The 13,154-nt window shown below is 52.2% G+C and overlaps 1 pseudogene; it reads left to right on the forward strand.

The window, feature by feature from the left end:
• The first annotated feature begins 1,362 nt into the window (after window positions 1-1,362).
• LOC132499075 (elongation of very long chain fatty acids protein 4-like) lies at window positions 1,363-8,236 on the forward strand (annotated as a pseudogene).
• Window positions 8,237-13,154: the final 4,918 nt, after the last annotated feature.

Genomic DNA, 13,154 nt, shown 5'->3' on the forward strand with positions numbered 1-13,154 from the left:
GGCATGGACTTACGTGGGAAGCCACACAAACTTGTCCTCTGTCTGAGGCCCAGCTGGGAAACTTTCCCAGGTGAAAAGAAGGGCCCGGGTGGCTCACGCAAGCGGACAGACATGTCACCAAGTGTGTCCTGCCGGCCCTGTCGCTAAACCAGGGTGTCGCTAAACCCTCACGGTGGGGATTATCCATGACTTTGTGTAGTTCTTCAAGTCTCCTAAATCCTCTTGGTCCCGAGCATGGCTAATCCAGGTCTTACATACACGTGATGTTTCACTAGCCTTCCCAAGACCGTAGTCTTGTCAGGAGGAGAAACGGAGGCTCTGGGTGAGGAGCTGCCCCAGAGTCACCATGGAGCTGGATAGAGCATGGGCCGCCCACCCCTCCATTCAGTGACCTGGCTTTTAAACCTGGTTCTTTCCCAGGATCTTAGAAAGAGAGGAGGGAAGGATATATTTAAGAGAGGGCATTGGGACAAACAGCCATTTAAATTGCTTCTGCGTAAAGGCGGAGTGGCTATTCCCCCGATATTCCTTCAGCCGGAGAGAGCCGGAGGAAGGGTGAGGGTTTGGCAGGTTCAGAAAGAAATACACTCAATCCTTCACCGTGTGGGATGGAAGGGTGGGGGGAGGAGGGAGAGGTGAACCTGAGAAGGGGGGCCTTGCTGCCTTGGGGGAGGCCTGAAGGTGTGAGGTTCCCACGCACCTGCCTCTCTCAGGGGACCGCCTTTGCTAAGAGTGTGGGGCGAGGGGCTTGGGGACCCTAAGAAGGGGGTCTGGGCCTCCCCCTGGGGGCTGACCCCTCTGACTTTCTCCCCACATCCTCCCCGGAGCTGCCGCTGCCACCCTTTGCCCTCTGATCCTCCTCCTCCCCTGGGCGGCCTCCTGCTTTCCTTCCCTGGGGCCGTGTGAGTGGCCGGGGTACCCGTCCAGGTGAGGAAGCCAGCCTCACGTCCTGGTCCCCAGTAAGTGTGTGAGTGTGAGCACAAGTGTGTGTGGGCCCGGGGCTGGGATCACCCACAGATGAGAGCTCGGGAGTAGAGAGCTTCTAGCGGGTGGGGCCGCCCTGCCCTGGAGCCCGAGGACCTGTCGCTGGGACCCACCACCAACTCCAGCACCCTGAGCGGCCAGAGCACGTGGGGCACCGAGCAGAGGAGCCGGGGAGGAGCGACGGGGGTGAGTGGAGCCCTGGGCGCACTGGGTGGGGCTGGGCTCGGGGAGATGGGGAGAAGCCAGGATGCTCCGAAGCGCTGCAGGCGGAGCGAGAAGAGGAGGGACACGGGGGCGGGGGTGGGAGGGGCGCGTCCTGCCTCTCTGCCCCGCCCCGCAGAGGCGTGCCGCGCAATAGCCACGCCCCTCCCCTGGGCCATGCGATCTGGGCGCGCTGGGGTGGTGTTTGCCAAGAGCCGCAGCGAAAGGGTGAGGACCATGGCAGAGTGATGGCCGATGGAATCTCCCCGAAGGGGACCGTGGGTGGTCGTCCACTGTCCAAGGGTGGGACGGCGGGGCTGCCAGCCCGTGGCCGGGGGTCCTAGACCTTCAGCTCACGCTGGGCGGAGGGAGGTGGTCTGCACAAGACCCCCAAACCCCAGTTCTACTCCTAGGTGCTCGCGACGGCCCTGGTCCTGGAGAAGCTCTGGAATAAATATCCGTGGGCCTTAGAAAACGCAGGTAGGAGGGGTTGTGACCTGTTGGCGTCTTTCTTATGTTTATTCCGCCCGGACTAATGCCAGACATTTGGAGGAAGAAGAGATGGTGACCAGCAAGGCCTGGGGAGCTGGGTGAGGGAGGGCTGGGTGGCCGTGGGCCTGGTGGCCAGCTCAGCTGTCCCCCCTCCCCCCTCCCCTTGCTTCTCCAGACCCGAGGCCGGAGTCCTGGTTTCTGGCGCACTGGCCGCTGCCAGCCACCCTCCTCCTCGCCTTCTATCTGCTCCTGGTGGTGACAGGTCCTCGCCTCGTGTCCCATCGGGAGCCTCTGAGGCCAGCAGGACCCCTCGCGGCCTACAACCTGGGCCTGGTGCTTCTCTCGGGGGTACATGTTCTATGAGGTAAGGCCGCTGGGGGGCCCTGCAGTCCTAGGGTCTCTTTTCTGGGGGTGCCAGGGCATAATTAAAACCACGATCTTCCGATGCAGACAGCTGAAAAGTCTTGCTGGGGATCTGCAGGGGCTGGAATCCTGGGTTATTTTTGGCTGCGATATCTTCCCCATGGAGACACAAATCTCCATTGCTTACGCCCATTTTCCTTTTCCTGAAATAAAAAAGTGGAGGTCAGTGGCAAGCAAGAATGGAATTCATTCTCCACCTGCACCTAAAAACCCACCACTACCTCCTGTTTCTGCTGGGCTCTGCTAATTTCAGCCCAGTCTTCTGATCCTTCCTGATGCCTTGTTCTCGGCAAATAGTCCGTCAGCCGGTGTGCACTGTGCGCCTGCTTTGTGCCAGGCTGTGCCAGACCTGCAGGGTCACCGCTGCGTGAGGCACGCCTGCCCTCCAGGTGCCGGAGGTCTAGGGGGACATAGATGGAGAAACAGGCGATTGCAAGTCAGTGCAAGTGGGGCCATAGAGAGCATGCACCCGGGACAGGGCGGGCGGAGCGGCAGGGACCCCACTGGGGTGTCCGGGAAAGCTTTTCAGAGAAAGTGGTCCTGGCGGCTGACATGTAAAGTGGTCACCACAGCGAGGCCGTGCGCTGCGGCCTTTGTGAAGATCTGCTCATCCCATCCTCTGTCACGAGGCACGGTGCAGGTAGGTACCTTGGCAGGTGGCAGGGCGCCCTGGCCGCAAGCTCACCTCCATCCTTCCGGCCTCTGTGCCAGCAGGGACCAGGCAGGCGGTCCAGCCTGAGGAAGCAGGTCCTGACAGCTCTGCCTTGTTCATTCACCATCTCTCCCTTAGTGATTGGCCTGCCTTCCTTGCCCTGCACTGCTGCCCAAATGATCCTCCCCAGCCACCGAAAGGGTCCTGCCATGCCCCCAGCGGCCCTGATGTCTTCCTGGCCAGCAGGGCTGAGGCAAGCCTCCTCCACTGGGTGTACAGGGCCTCCCAGGTCCTCTCTGGCCTCAGCTTTCCTTTCCAGCCTCACCTCCCTCCACACCCTGTGGTCGCCCTGCTCACCTGCCTTGCAGCCCCGCTGGGTCAGGCCCAAGGCCCTGGCAACTGACCTTTTTCCTGCCAGGAATGCTCTTCTCCCCTGGTGCCCAGACAAATCCCCGCACGTCCTATAGACTCAGGCCTTTGTCACCTGTCGTGAAGTTTCCCTGACTCCCCAGGGCTGGGTTAGTTGTCCCCTCACTTGCTTTTCACTTCTCTCCGTGGTGGATGGGCAGCCCCACCAGCTGGCGAGCTCTAAATGTGAGCGTCTGCATCTCCCCAGCTCCAAGTTCAGTGACCTCCTTTGAAATCAGCCAGGGTGGGAGGATTTACACCTTAGGAACGGCCCTCCCCGCCGAGAGCCTGCTAGGCATTGACCAGCAGCATCCCTGACTCTGACCCACCCCTGTTTCATCCTGTGCACATTTGTCTCTCTCCCCTCCAAATGGCAAGTGCTTCAAAAGCACGGCCATCTCTTACTTCTCTTTGTAAAGACAGGCCCCACATAACGTCTGGTACCATGTGGAAGATGCTGATACCTTGTGAGACATGTCCTAGAATTTGTCACTTAATTTTGGTGACAAATGAGTACTGCCACCGCAATCCTCTGAAAGTCTGCTGTGCCCATGTTGGCTTCCTGCTCAGAAGCCCTCGGTAATTCCCTTTGCCAATATAACCTGAATGGAGACGCCCTCGTGTGGGATTTTTATCTGTTTTATCATTGAGGTGGCTCGGGGCTCAGCGCAGGGCCCAGCGTAGAGAAGTGTTGAGGACCAGTCAACGCATCATTGTCAAATGAGTAAACAAATGATAAAATTCAAGTTTCTTAAAGCAGCCTTCAAGACCCCTCATGAACCGATTCTGCTCTCTCTCACCTTCTGTGGCTGCCCCTCCCCTGGTAGGAGTCTCCACTTGCAGCCCTGGAGAGTTAGGAGAGGTCCAGACACTCTCCTTCTGGCATGAAGCTCCCTCTCCCTCCCCTCCGTTTGCCCACGGCCTCCTTATTCACAGCCGGCTACCAGCTTCTGGGACATCTCCTGTTTCTTACTCTTCATCTGGCCTCAACCTTGAAAGTGAGGATGCTTTCCTGCATCCTCAGGGAAGCTCTCAGCTTCTTGGGGGCAGGGGGTGCTGATGTGTGCACAGCTTCATGTCCCCTCCTGACTTACGGTCTCACACATAGTAGGTGCCCAGTGTGGGTTTGTGGTCCATATTTGCCCCCATTAGAAAAAAAATTGGAGACCAGCAAGATGTATGCAAGTCCTAGCCTGTGATCTAAGCAGTGCACAGAGGTTACCTGGTTGGCAATTGTTCACCAAGTGTCAGTGAGGGTTGGGGAGGGTTGCTGGTGTCCAGAACATGTCCGGAGGTGGCACCAGCCTCTCGGGCCTTCAACCAGTCAGGCCCCACCACGGTGAGGGTGGGGCAGGCGTCATGACTTAATCATTTTCTGGTCTCTTCCTGTTAGTTCATGGCCACCTCGCTCCTGGCTAATTACAGCTATTTCTGCCAGCCAGTGGATGACAGCCAGAGTGAGCTTGGGATAAGGGCATGGCAGGGTGTGGGAGGTTTGGGCCTGGAGAGAGGGTTCATAGGATGAACTTCATAAAAACCAGAACTTGACCCAGGTGCCATCACCCAAGAATTCCAATGGGAGGTAGTGACCTGATTAGTTCAGTACAGGCTCAGGAGACCTCAGTTTGAATCCCAGCTCTGCCAGTTCCTTGCTATGTGACTATAGGTAGTTAATTACCTTTTACAGGCCTCATTTTTCTTATCTATAAAATGGGGATAATAACACCTACTTGATAAAAGGAAACAATTGGAAGAAGGTTGAGCCAGCTGATGTATGAAAGTGTTTAGCCCTGGGCCTGGCACACCTTGAGTGATAGCCAAGTGGTCGATATTTCATGATTTTTAACTGTTCTCTCTTTCAACCAGAAGCAGAACAAAAGTCTTCCTTGTAGCAAAAAATAAATTGAGCTGAGGCTTAGCAAGTCACCAGGCAGTGATGTGGGTGTTGAATCAAGGGATATTGAACAATGGCTTCAAGTCCTGCCGCTCAAAATATGGTCCACGGACCAGTGGCATCAGCATCACTGGAAGCTTGTTGGAAATGCAGACTCTCATGTCCCACCCCAGGGACACCGATTGGGAATCTGCTTTCCAACAAACAAGATCCCGGGTGATCCATGCGCTGGTTAAAAGTGATGCATTGGGAGATTGGGATTGACATATATACACTAATATGTATAAAATGGATAACTATTAAGAACGTGCTGTATAAAAAAATAAATAAAATTAAAAAATTAAAAAAAAAGAAAAGTTTTCAGCTAATAAATGAAGGAATGACAAAAAGAAAATCATGGCTCCAGGCTGGGGCATGTTTGGAGAGAGCTTCTGTTATCACTTCCAGTAGCTTCTCTTCCTCTTTTCTGTGCTAACAGGCATCTTCTTGCAGACAGGTGGGCGCTGTGGGAGCAGGGGGTACAGAAGGATTCTCAGGGTTGCCAGGGCCAGTGGTACCACCAGCAGGACAGTGGCCTGACTGCACGTCCCCTCCCTGCCCAGCAGGTGGCGAGCGTGTGCTGGTGGTGCTTCTCAAAGGCCATTGAATTGCTTGACAGGGTGGGTGCCTGTCCCTTGTGTAGAATTACTTCTGTCAGCCAGGTCTGGGGTGGTTTTGAAGACGCTGTGTGCTGACGTTTCTCTCCAGCATCCCTATTGGCCACTCCTGAGGCTGACCTCAGAGCTGAACCTTGGTCTCACGACCTGGAGGATGAAGGATGCTCACTGATGAAGCGTTTGCCCCCATTAGCAACCAGGTTCTAGGTTAAGTGAAAATAGGAAGATAAACAAACTTAAAAACCTGTTGCTATGTGGCCAAGGTCATCAGACAGCAAAGGCCATCCTTAAGTGTTATGAGGGAAAGAATCCCTTGTGAATTCTTGTGAATCCAGAAGGCTTGCAGGATTGCAAGGGTAGTAATGAAATCTCTCTCCAATGCGGGAAACCTTTGGGAATTTGCTTTATAATTGTCTGGGTCCTGGACTGAGTGTTCCACACCTGAGTTCTCTCCCAGTGCCCTGGGTGGGGTGGGGTAATATTGGAAAGAGCCCGATCTCTGAAGCCTGGTTGTGTTCACATCCCAGCTTGTCTTCCTACTAGTTGTATAACCTTGAACAAGTTACTTAAACACTGTGCCTCAGTTTTGCTGTCTATACAGTGGACATGAATATAAACCACATACCATTATAAATGTTTATGTAAGTTTTTATACATACAGGCACACAGTAGGGGCTGTACAGGTGTTTGACTGGTGTTAAACCCTATTGGGTTTTAGCCTCCCCTCAGTACAACAGGCAGAATCGCCCTGTCCTTGGTAGTTGAGGCCCCAGAAGAAGAGTCTGGAGGAACAATGACCCCAGAGCTAACTCTTTTCTTCTTCCCCAGGTCTTTTTATCCTACGAAAGAAGCCCGGACAGATCACCTTCCTGCCCGTCTACCACCATGGCACCGTGCTCCTCAACTGGTAAGTGGGGGTCAAATATGTGCCGGAGGGTCAAGGTGAGTGAGGGTCTTGGGTATCCCTGCTCCAGGACTGTGGGGCAGGCCTCTGTCTGCTGCACTGAGTGCCAGCTCGGGAGGCTTGCATCCTTGTCGTATCATGGTTTGGCTCCCAGGTTCCCCGTCCCTGTGGCCATGACTCCCGGCCTCTGCCCCCGTTTTCTCTCTGTTGCTCCACAGAGCATCCTCGCCACCCTTCCCTGGTGTGCAGGAGGACACTGCTTAGGAGGTGCTCATAGCCATCAGCCCAGAGAGGGCCGAGGGAGCTGTAAGCATCCTCATTTCACGTCCTCTTAACCCCAGCCCACCATCGTGATCTCAGACGGTTCATGCGGGACTTCCTCATGAGGGGACCTTCCCAGGGCTCTTGTCTGTGGGGTGTGCAGGGGTGCACCTTGGAGGATTGAAGCTTGAAAGAGAAAACCCAAGAGCACAGCCAGGCCCAGCTCCACTCACTTCCCTCCATCTCCCTACCCCACTCTGTAGCCTTCTTCGCCGGGATGCTGAATTCTTTGGTCCATGTCTTCATGTACCTGTACTATGGACTGGCCAGTCTGGGGCCCCGCCTGCAACCCTACCTGTGGTGGAAGTGACATCTTACCATCCTGCAGCTGGTGAGAAAGACCCACTGGCTCCAGGGGCCTCAGATGAGCCTTGGCTTCTATTCTTGGCTGCACCAGTGACTTGTTATCTGACCATGTCCTTCTCATCACTTGGTCTTCCTTAGCTTCTCTACTTGCAAAGGTCTGGTAACCATCTCGCTAGATCCTAGGACCAACCCTAACTCCCTGACATAATGTGGGGCTCAGATCGAGTGATTAATACACTTTGGGCCTCAGTCTCATCTCCAGTGAAATGGGAGGGGTGGGCTGGGCTAGATGCCCTCAGAGGGCTAATGCCCTGCGAGTCTGTGGTCACTGATCCACCCCCCAGGGCCTGGGGGCCCTGTGGTTTGGGGAGCACCATTGTCAGGTGCAGGTGACAGCCTGAGCTGTCCTTCTTGGGGCTGAGGATGGATTGAGGTCATCATCAGTGTCAGGATGGCATGGCTGGATGGGGGCAAATGGGAGACCAGACCAAGAGAAGGGTCAGGAAGGTACTTAGCATCACAGGTAGGAAAGCTTGGGGATGGTGCTTCATAGTTCTTCTTCTTCCTGAGCTGTGGGAGGCCTGCCCCTGCTGGTAGACAGAGGGGACGACAAGAAGGTCAAGGGGAGCATCCCTCCTGTTCCTTAGCACTGCTTCTCACCTTTCTCTGTCTTCACTTTCCTCTTGCACTTCCTCTCCCCGTGTCAGTTTGTGGCCATTGCGGCCCACTCCTCCTACAATCTCTTTGCTGAGTGCCCCTTCCCTGACGGGTTCAATGTGGCCATCCTCCTGTACTCCCTCAGCCTCATCCCCTTTTTCCTCAACTTCTACCACCAGACCTATCTGAGGGGCAAGCAGGAGAAGCTGGCTTCAGGGGCAGGACCAAGGACTGAAACTAACAGAGCCATCCCCAGAGAGAGTTTGGTGGAAGATGGCATGACTTACATCCCACTCATGCTGAGCAGAGTCCTCTGGGCTCCGCACTTCATCCTATGAGGGAAGGACAATACTTGCCTCCTTCCAGAGTTCAGGAGAACAGAAATGGACCAGCTTCCTGAACTCACTTCTCCTGTGGATTTGTCACTGTTTGTACACCTTCTTCCTCTACTAGACATGATCCTCCCACAGGAGGGACTGTCTTACTCTCAGTGTTTCCCAGACCTGGCACAGCAACTCAATAAATGTGCATTTAGATCCCAGTCTTCCCCCACTGGCAGTCATGACCTCTGATGAGGCGCAGGGCAGGAAGCAGGGCTGGGAGCATGAAGGAAATCAAGGCTGGCTTGATCTCTTACCTTGCAGGCTGAGTCGATGACTGAGAACATCCAAGGAGTGCGGGTCTGTGTGATTTCTAGCATGGCTGTGCAAATGGTCCCCCTGCATATCTCTCTGTTCATGAGTGCCCACACATGTATTTACATAGTTGCATGAGTCTGTGTGTGTGAATGGGGGGACGGAGAGGGCTACACATATATGTCTGACTACTTGTTTTCAAATCACATGTGTGTTTCTGTTTATGATCGTCTCTGTTGATGTTTTTTGCTTGCCTCTTCTGTAAATCTCGGAAAATGCCACACTGGCAAATAAAAGCTCTTGGGATCCATAACTTTCCTGTCCCAATGGGAGACATGGAAGTCCACAAGAGGTCTCCAAATACATGTTCCACTGAGAGCCTCCAAAAAGGGATGTGAGTAAAGGAGGGATGGGGTTAAACGAACGCAGCCATCCGCTTCACAGAGAGAGAAAGAGAGGACCAGCAAAAGGAAGTGTACAACTGAGATCGCGTGGGATGTTGGAAGCAAACATCTGCTGCGCCGTTTATGACTGGAACTGGACGGGAGCCTGGAACACGGTTTTCCTGGGAGCTGCCTCTGTGCCTGCAGGATGCTCTTCTCCTGTATAATCTCTCCCCATAGCTCTTTTCCTTCACCCGGGAAGTGCTTATTTTGCCGGAAGAACTCAACAGTCAAGAACATTAAAGGCCCGCTGAAGTTTCTGCAAGGCTATTTGGGGATTATTTATCCATCAGGTACTCTAGTTAATTACCTCAAGGCCAGGCAGGGCTGTACCCTGTGGACAGACTACTCAGAGAAAATTCCCTCCCAGTGCCTCCCACACACTTTTCCACAGCAGGTTGAGTGCCTTAGCAGGTGGGGGCTTATTTTAAGGCAATCTTTTTTTTTTTTTTCTTTACTGCGTAAGAGTAAGGTCTGTTCGTTTGCTTAGCAGCCAGGATAAGGGAAAGAGGAGTCATCCCAGAGTTCAGAGCTAACATTTGTCCTCTGTGGCTGCCTCTGACTGATTAAGTAGCACAAGAGGAAACGCCGTCCTGGATCACCTCTGAATGAAATAAGGTCTGGGCAGAGAGAGCCCAGGGTTAGGCAGCATGGTGGAGAGGGTTGGGGGAAGAATTCTCAGTGAGCTGAGAGTGTCCATCCTTATTTTAACCTGCATTTTACTGTAACGACTGTACCTCATTCACGGCTGCTGGGCAGGATGTTGTATATCGGTGTAGAGAGGTTGTGTAAAATTATAAAACACAAAGTTATTTGGATTTGTCCGAACACAGCCAGATTCCTAATTAACATGGCAGAAGTTCACGTCTATGAACTTTTGAAGATAATGGGAATCAAGAGTGCTGGTTAGATTTTTAAATCTATAACAGGGCTGTGCTATTGCCCAGAGAGTGTCCATTTGCCAAGACACAGAGGCCCAGATTGCCCAGGGGAAGGTCGCAGAGACAGAAGGGGGGTGTACCTCCCACGAGGGGGCCGGAGCTACTGGTCTGGGTCCCCGGCTATCACCTCCTAAATCAGAGTGCACCTAATTAAAGGAATGAAAACCACCCCACATGGAGCAGCTTCCTGGTCCTCTCCCAGCTCAGAATTCAGTGAAGACCCCCTGCCTGTCCCCATATGCATCCTGCTGTCCACTCAGCTGTCCGTGCGTCCCCAAGGCTGCTGGGTCTGAGCAGGCTTCTGGAACCAGGAATCAGAGGAAAAGGCCAATCTCCTTTCTGTCACCCTGCTTTCTCTCTCTCTTTCTCTAGTTCTCTGTATAAATGGTGGTGGTGGGGGGAATCCCTCGAAGAGAGAAAGCAGGCTCTGCCTTTGGTCTTTTGCCCCTGGGGAGACTTAGGGCAACATGTCTGTTACAAAGGAGAACTTTAATTAGGGTTTGTGACTTCAGAACCTCAGATCAGGAGCTAAGACCTTATGGATGTGTGGTGGAAAGGGAGGAATAAACTACCAAAGAAATGAAAGATCTTGGCTTCGAGGCTCTGCACTGCCGTGGGGGGAGGGCGGGGGAGGACTCGTGAATAAAATTAGGGAAGCTTCATTTAAGCGGACCACACAGACCCATGATCAAGGGGACCATGCTGGACAGAGACAGCCTTGGTTCCTCAGAAGCCACAGCTGAGGCCACAGCCTGCCTTTGCCCTCTTGCTGCCTGGGGAAGGTACGGGGCCTCACGTCATCTTTTAGTGCCTTTTTCACGTCTAGGATTCAGTATAGGAGTTGCTGTCAGCTAAAAATATACTCCGATAGAGATGGAATAATAACCTATGTTCACTAAGAACACTTCTTTTACAACCATTTAATAATTTAGCGATGCAATGTTAAACAGAAACGTAGGCGCGTCCCAGCTTTGCAAAGAATTTCGTCTAAAATGTAAACGCAAAAACGTTAACCATCAGATGCTGAGATTATGGTTGTTTTCAATTTCTTTGTATTCCCTTGTGCCTGCCGTGCCTGTTCTTTTTTGAATCATAAACGTTTACTCCTGCAATGTGATGAATTCAGGATACCTCAGCTGTTCTTTTTTCCTGAGAATTATGGAAGCATCGATTGGATCCGCTCATCAGGCTTCAGGCTGGGGTGGATGCAACCTTGACCCCACTGGTGACTTCTCAGTGGTTCCATACACACTACTATATATAAAATAGATAACTAATAAGGACCTACTGTATAGCCCAGGGAACTCTGCTCAATACTCTGTAATGGCCTATATGGGAAAAGAATCTAAAAAAGAGTGGATCTATGTATATGTATAACTGATTCACTTTGCTGTACAGCAAAAACTAACACAACATTGTAAATCAACTAGACTCCAGTAAAAATTAAAGAAAAAAATAAAATTAAAAAAAATTAAAAACTGTTCTTTGAGAAGTGAAGAAAATGCCTTTTGTAGCTGAAAAGAGATTTGCCCTGAATCACCATAGCGAAGGAGGTGGGCTGGGATTCAGCCTCCTGACTCCCTGACCCGGGCTCTGAGTCCTCTAGGACGCGGTCAGGGTGAACGGCATTTTTTCCCATAAATGAAGTCGTTCAGGTATCCAGGTCCTGAAGCCGAGCTCGGAGCCCATCCTACTGGGGAAGGTGATACCGGGTGTCTGTGTCCCACTCCCCAGCCCCAGCCTGCATCCTCTTCCTCGTCCCTCTGCAGACACAGTACTTCCCTGGTGATTAAATTCACCCTTTGGGGCTTCCCTGGTGGCGCAGTGGTTGAGAGTCCGCCTGCCGACGCAGGGGACACGGGTTCGTGCCCCGGTCCGGGAAGATCCCACATGCCGCGGACTGGCTGGGCCCGTGAGCCATGGCCGCTGAGCCTGCGCGTCCGGAGCCTGTGCTCCGCAACGGGAGAGGCTACAACAGCGAGAGGCCCGCGTACCGCAAAAAAAAAAAAAAAAAAAAAAAAAAAAATTCACCCTTTAGCTCACTGGTTGCCGAACCTCAAATGGGATCAGGATAAGAAGAGAGGAAGAAGGAAGAGACACAGAGGGAAAAATGTTAAAAATAGCTTGCTTATGAAAGGAAGAAGGAAAATGGCACCTGTCAGTCTTCAGATTCTCTGGTAGCAAGAAGGGGAAACAGGTGTGGGTCTCAAAGCTCCAGCATCAGCTCTGAGGACAACGTTCCCCGAGACGGCCTCGCCGGCCCCCGCAATTAACACAGGGTCGAGTCCCGGTGAGTAATGGGCTGTCACGTAGATGTCCTGGCACCTGCACTGCTCTGAGATCTGCTTTCCCCCACTGGCCACAGGGCACAGATGGCATTCCTGAATACCTCCTCCACTGCCCACCATTCACTCCTGGGCCTTTCCGGCCGTACCTCAGTCAGCACTGATTCTTAGCTCCGCTGGAGAAATGCTGCTCCCTAAAAAAAATTCGCCATTGCAGTTTTGTTTTACATTTAAAAATTTTTTTAACTTGGAGTATAGTTGATTTACAATGTTGTGTTAGTTTCAGGTGTACAGCAAAGTGATTCAGTTATTTATATATATATTAATAACAAATAATATATAAATATATATAATATATAAATACATATATATATAATATATAAATACGTATATGTTCTTTTCCATTATAGGTTATTATCAGTACAAGATATTGAATAGAGTTCCCTATGCTATACAGTAGGTCCTTGTTGTTCATCTATATTATATACGGTAGTTTGTACCTGTTAATCCCAAACTCCTAATTTATCCCTCCCCCTACCTTTCCCCACCATCACACTTTAATTAAACACTGAATGTGTATGAGTACCGCTCAGCCTACACCTGACAGCTGACGTCTTCCAGGGGCCTTTGCAGGGAAGAAGTGTGGCATAATACAGAAGAAACACTTGCTTACAAAAGCTCTGTGTTTTATATTAGCGTCTGTGAGCCTGGTGACTTCTGGAAATGTGAGCTCGCTGTAAGGAGTTTCCAGCAGTCGCCATGGCGGCTTTTTAATGACTCCAGTTGGCTTGGCTGGACTAGCTCCTCAGGACTCCCTTCCCAGTCTGTTTTGGGTCCGAGTGGGCACAGGAGACATTTTGCAGGAGATCTGAGGGGACAGCTGTGTCATTTTCATTCTTGAAGCCTGGGCGTGCATCTTTGTAGCTCACACGCTGTCACTCATCTGCTGACC

Source organism: Mesoplodon densirostris, chromosome 11 (assembly GCF_025265405.1).
Source record: "Mesoplodon densirostris isolate mMesDen1 chromosome 11, mMesDen1 primary haplotype, whole genome shotgun sequence".
Taxonomy (NCBI): domain Eukaryota; kingdom Metazoa; phylum Chordata; class Mammalia; order Artiodactyla; family Ziphiidae; genus Mesoplodon; species Mesoplodon densirostris.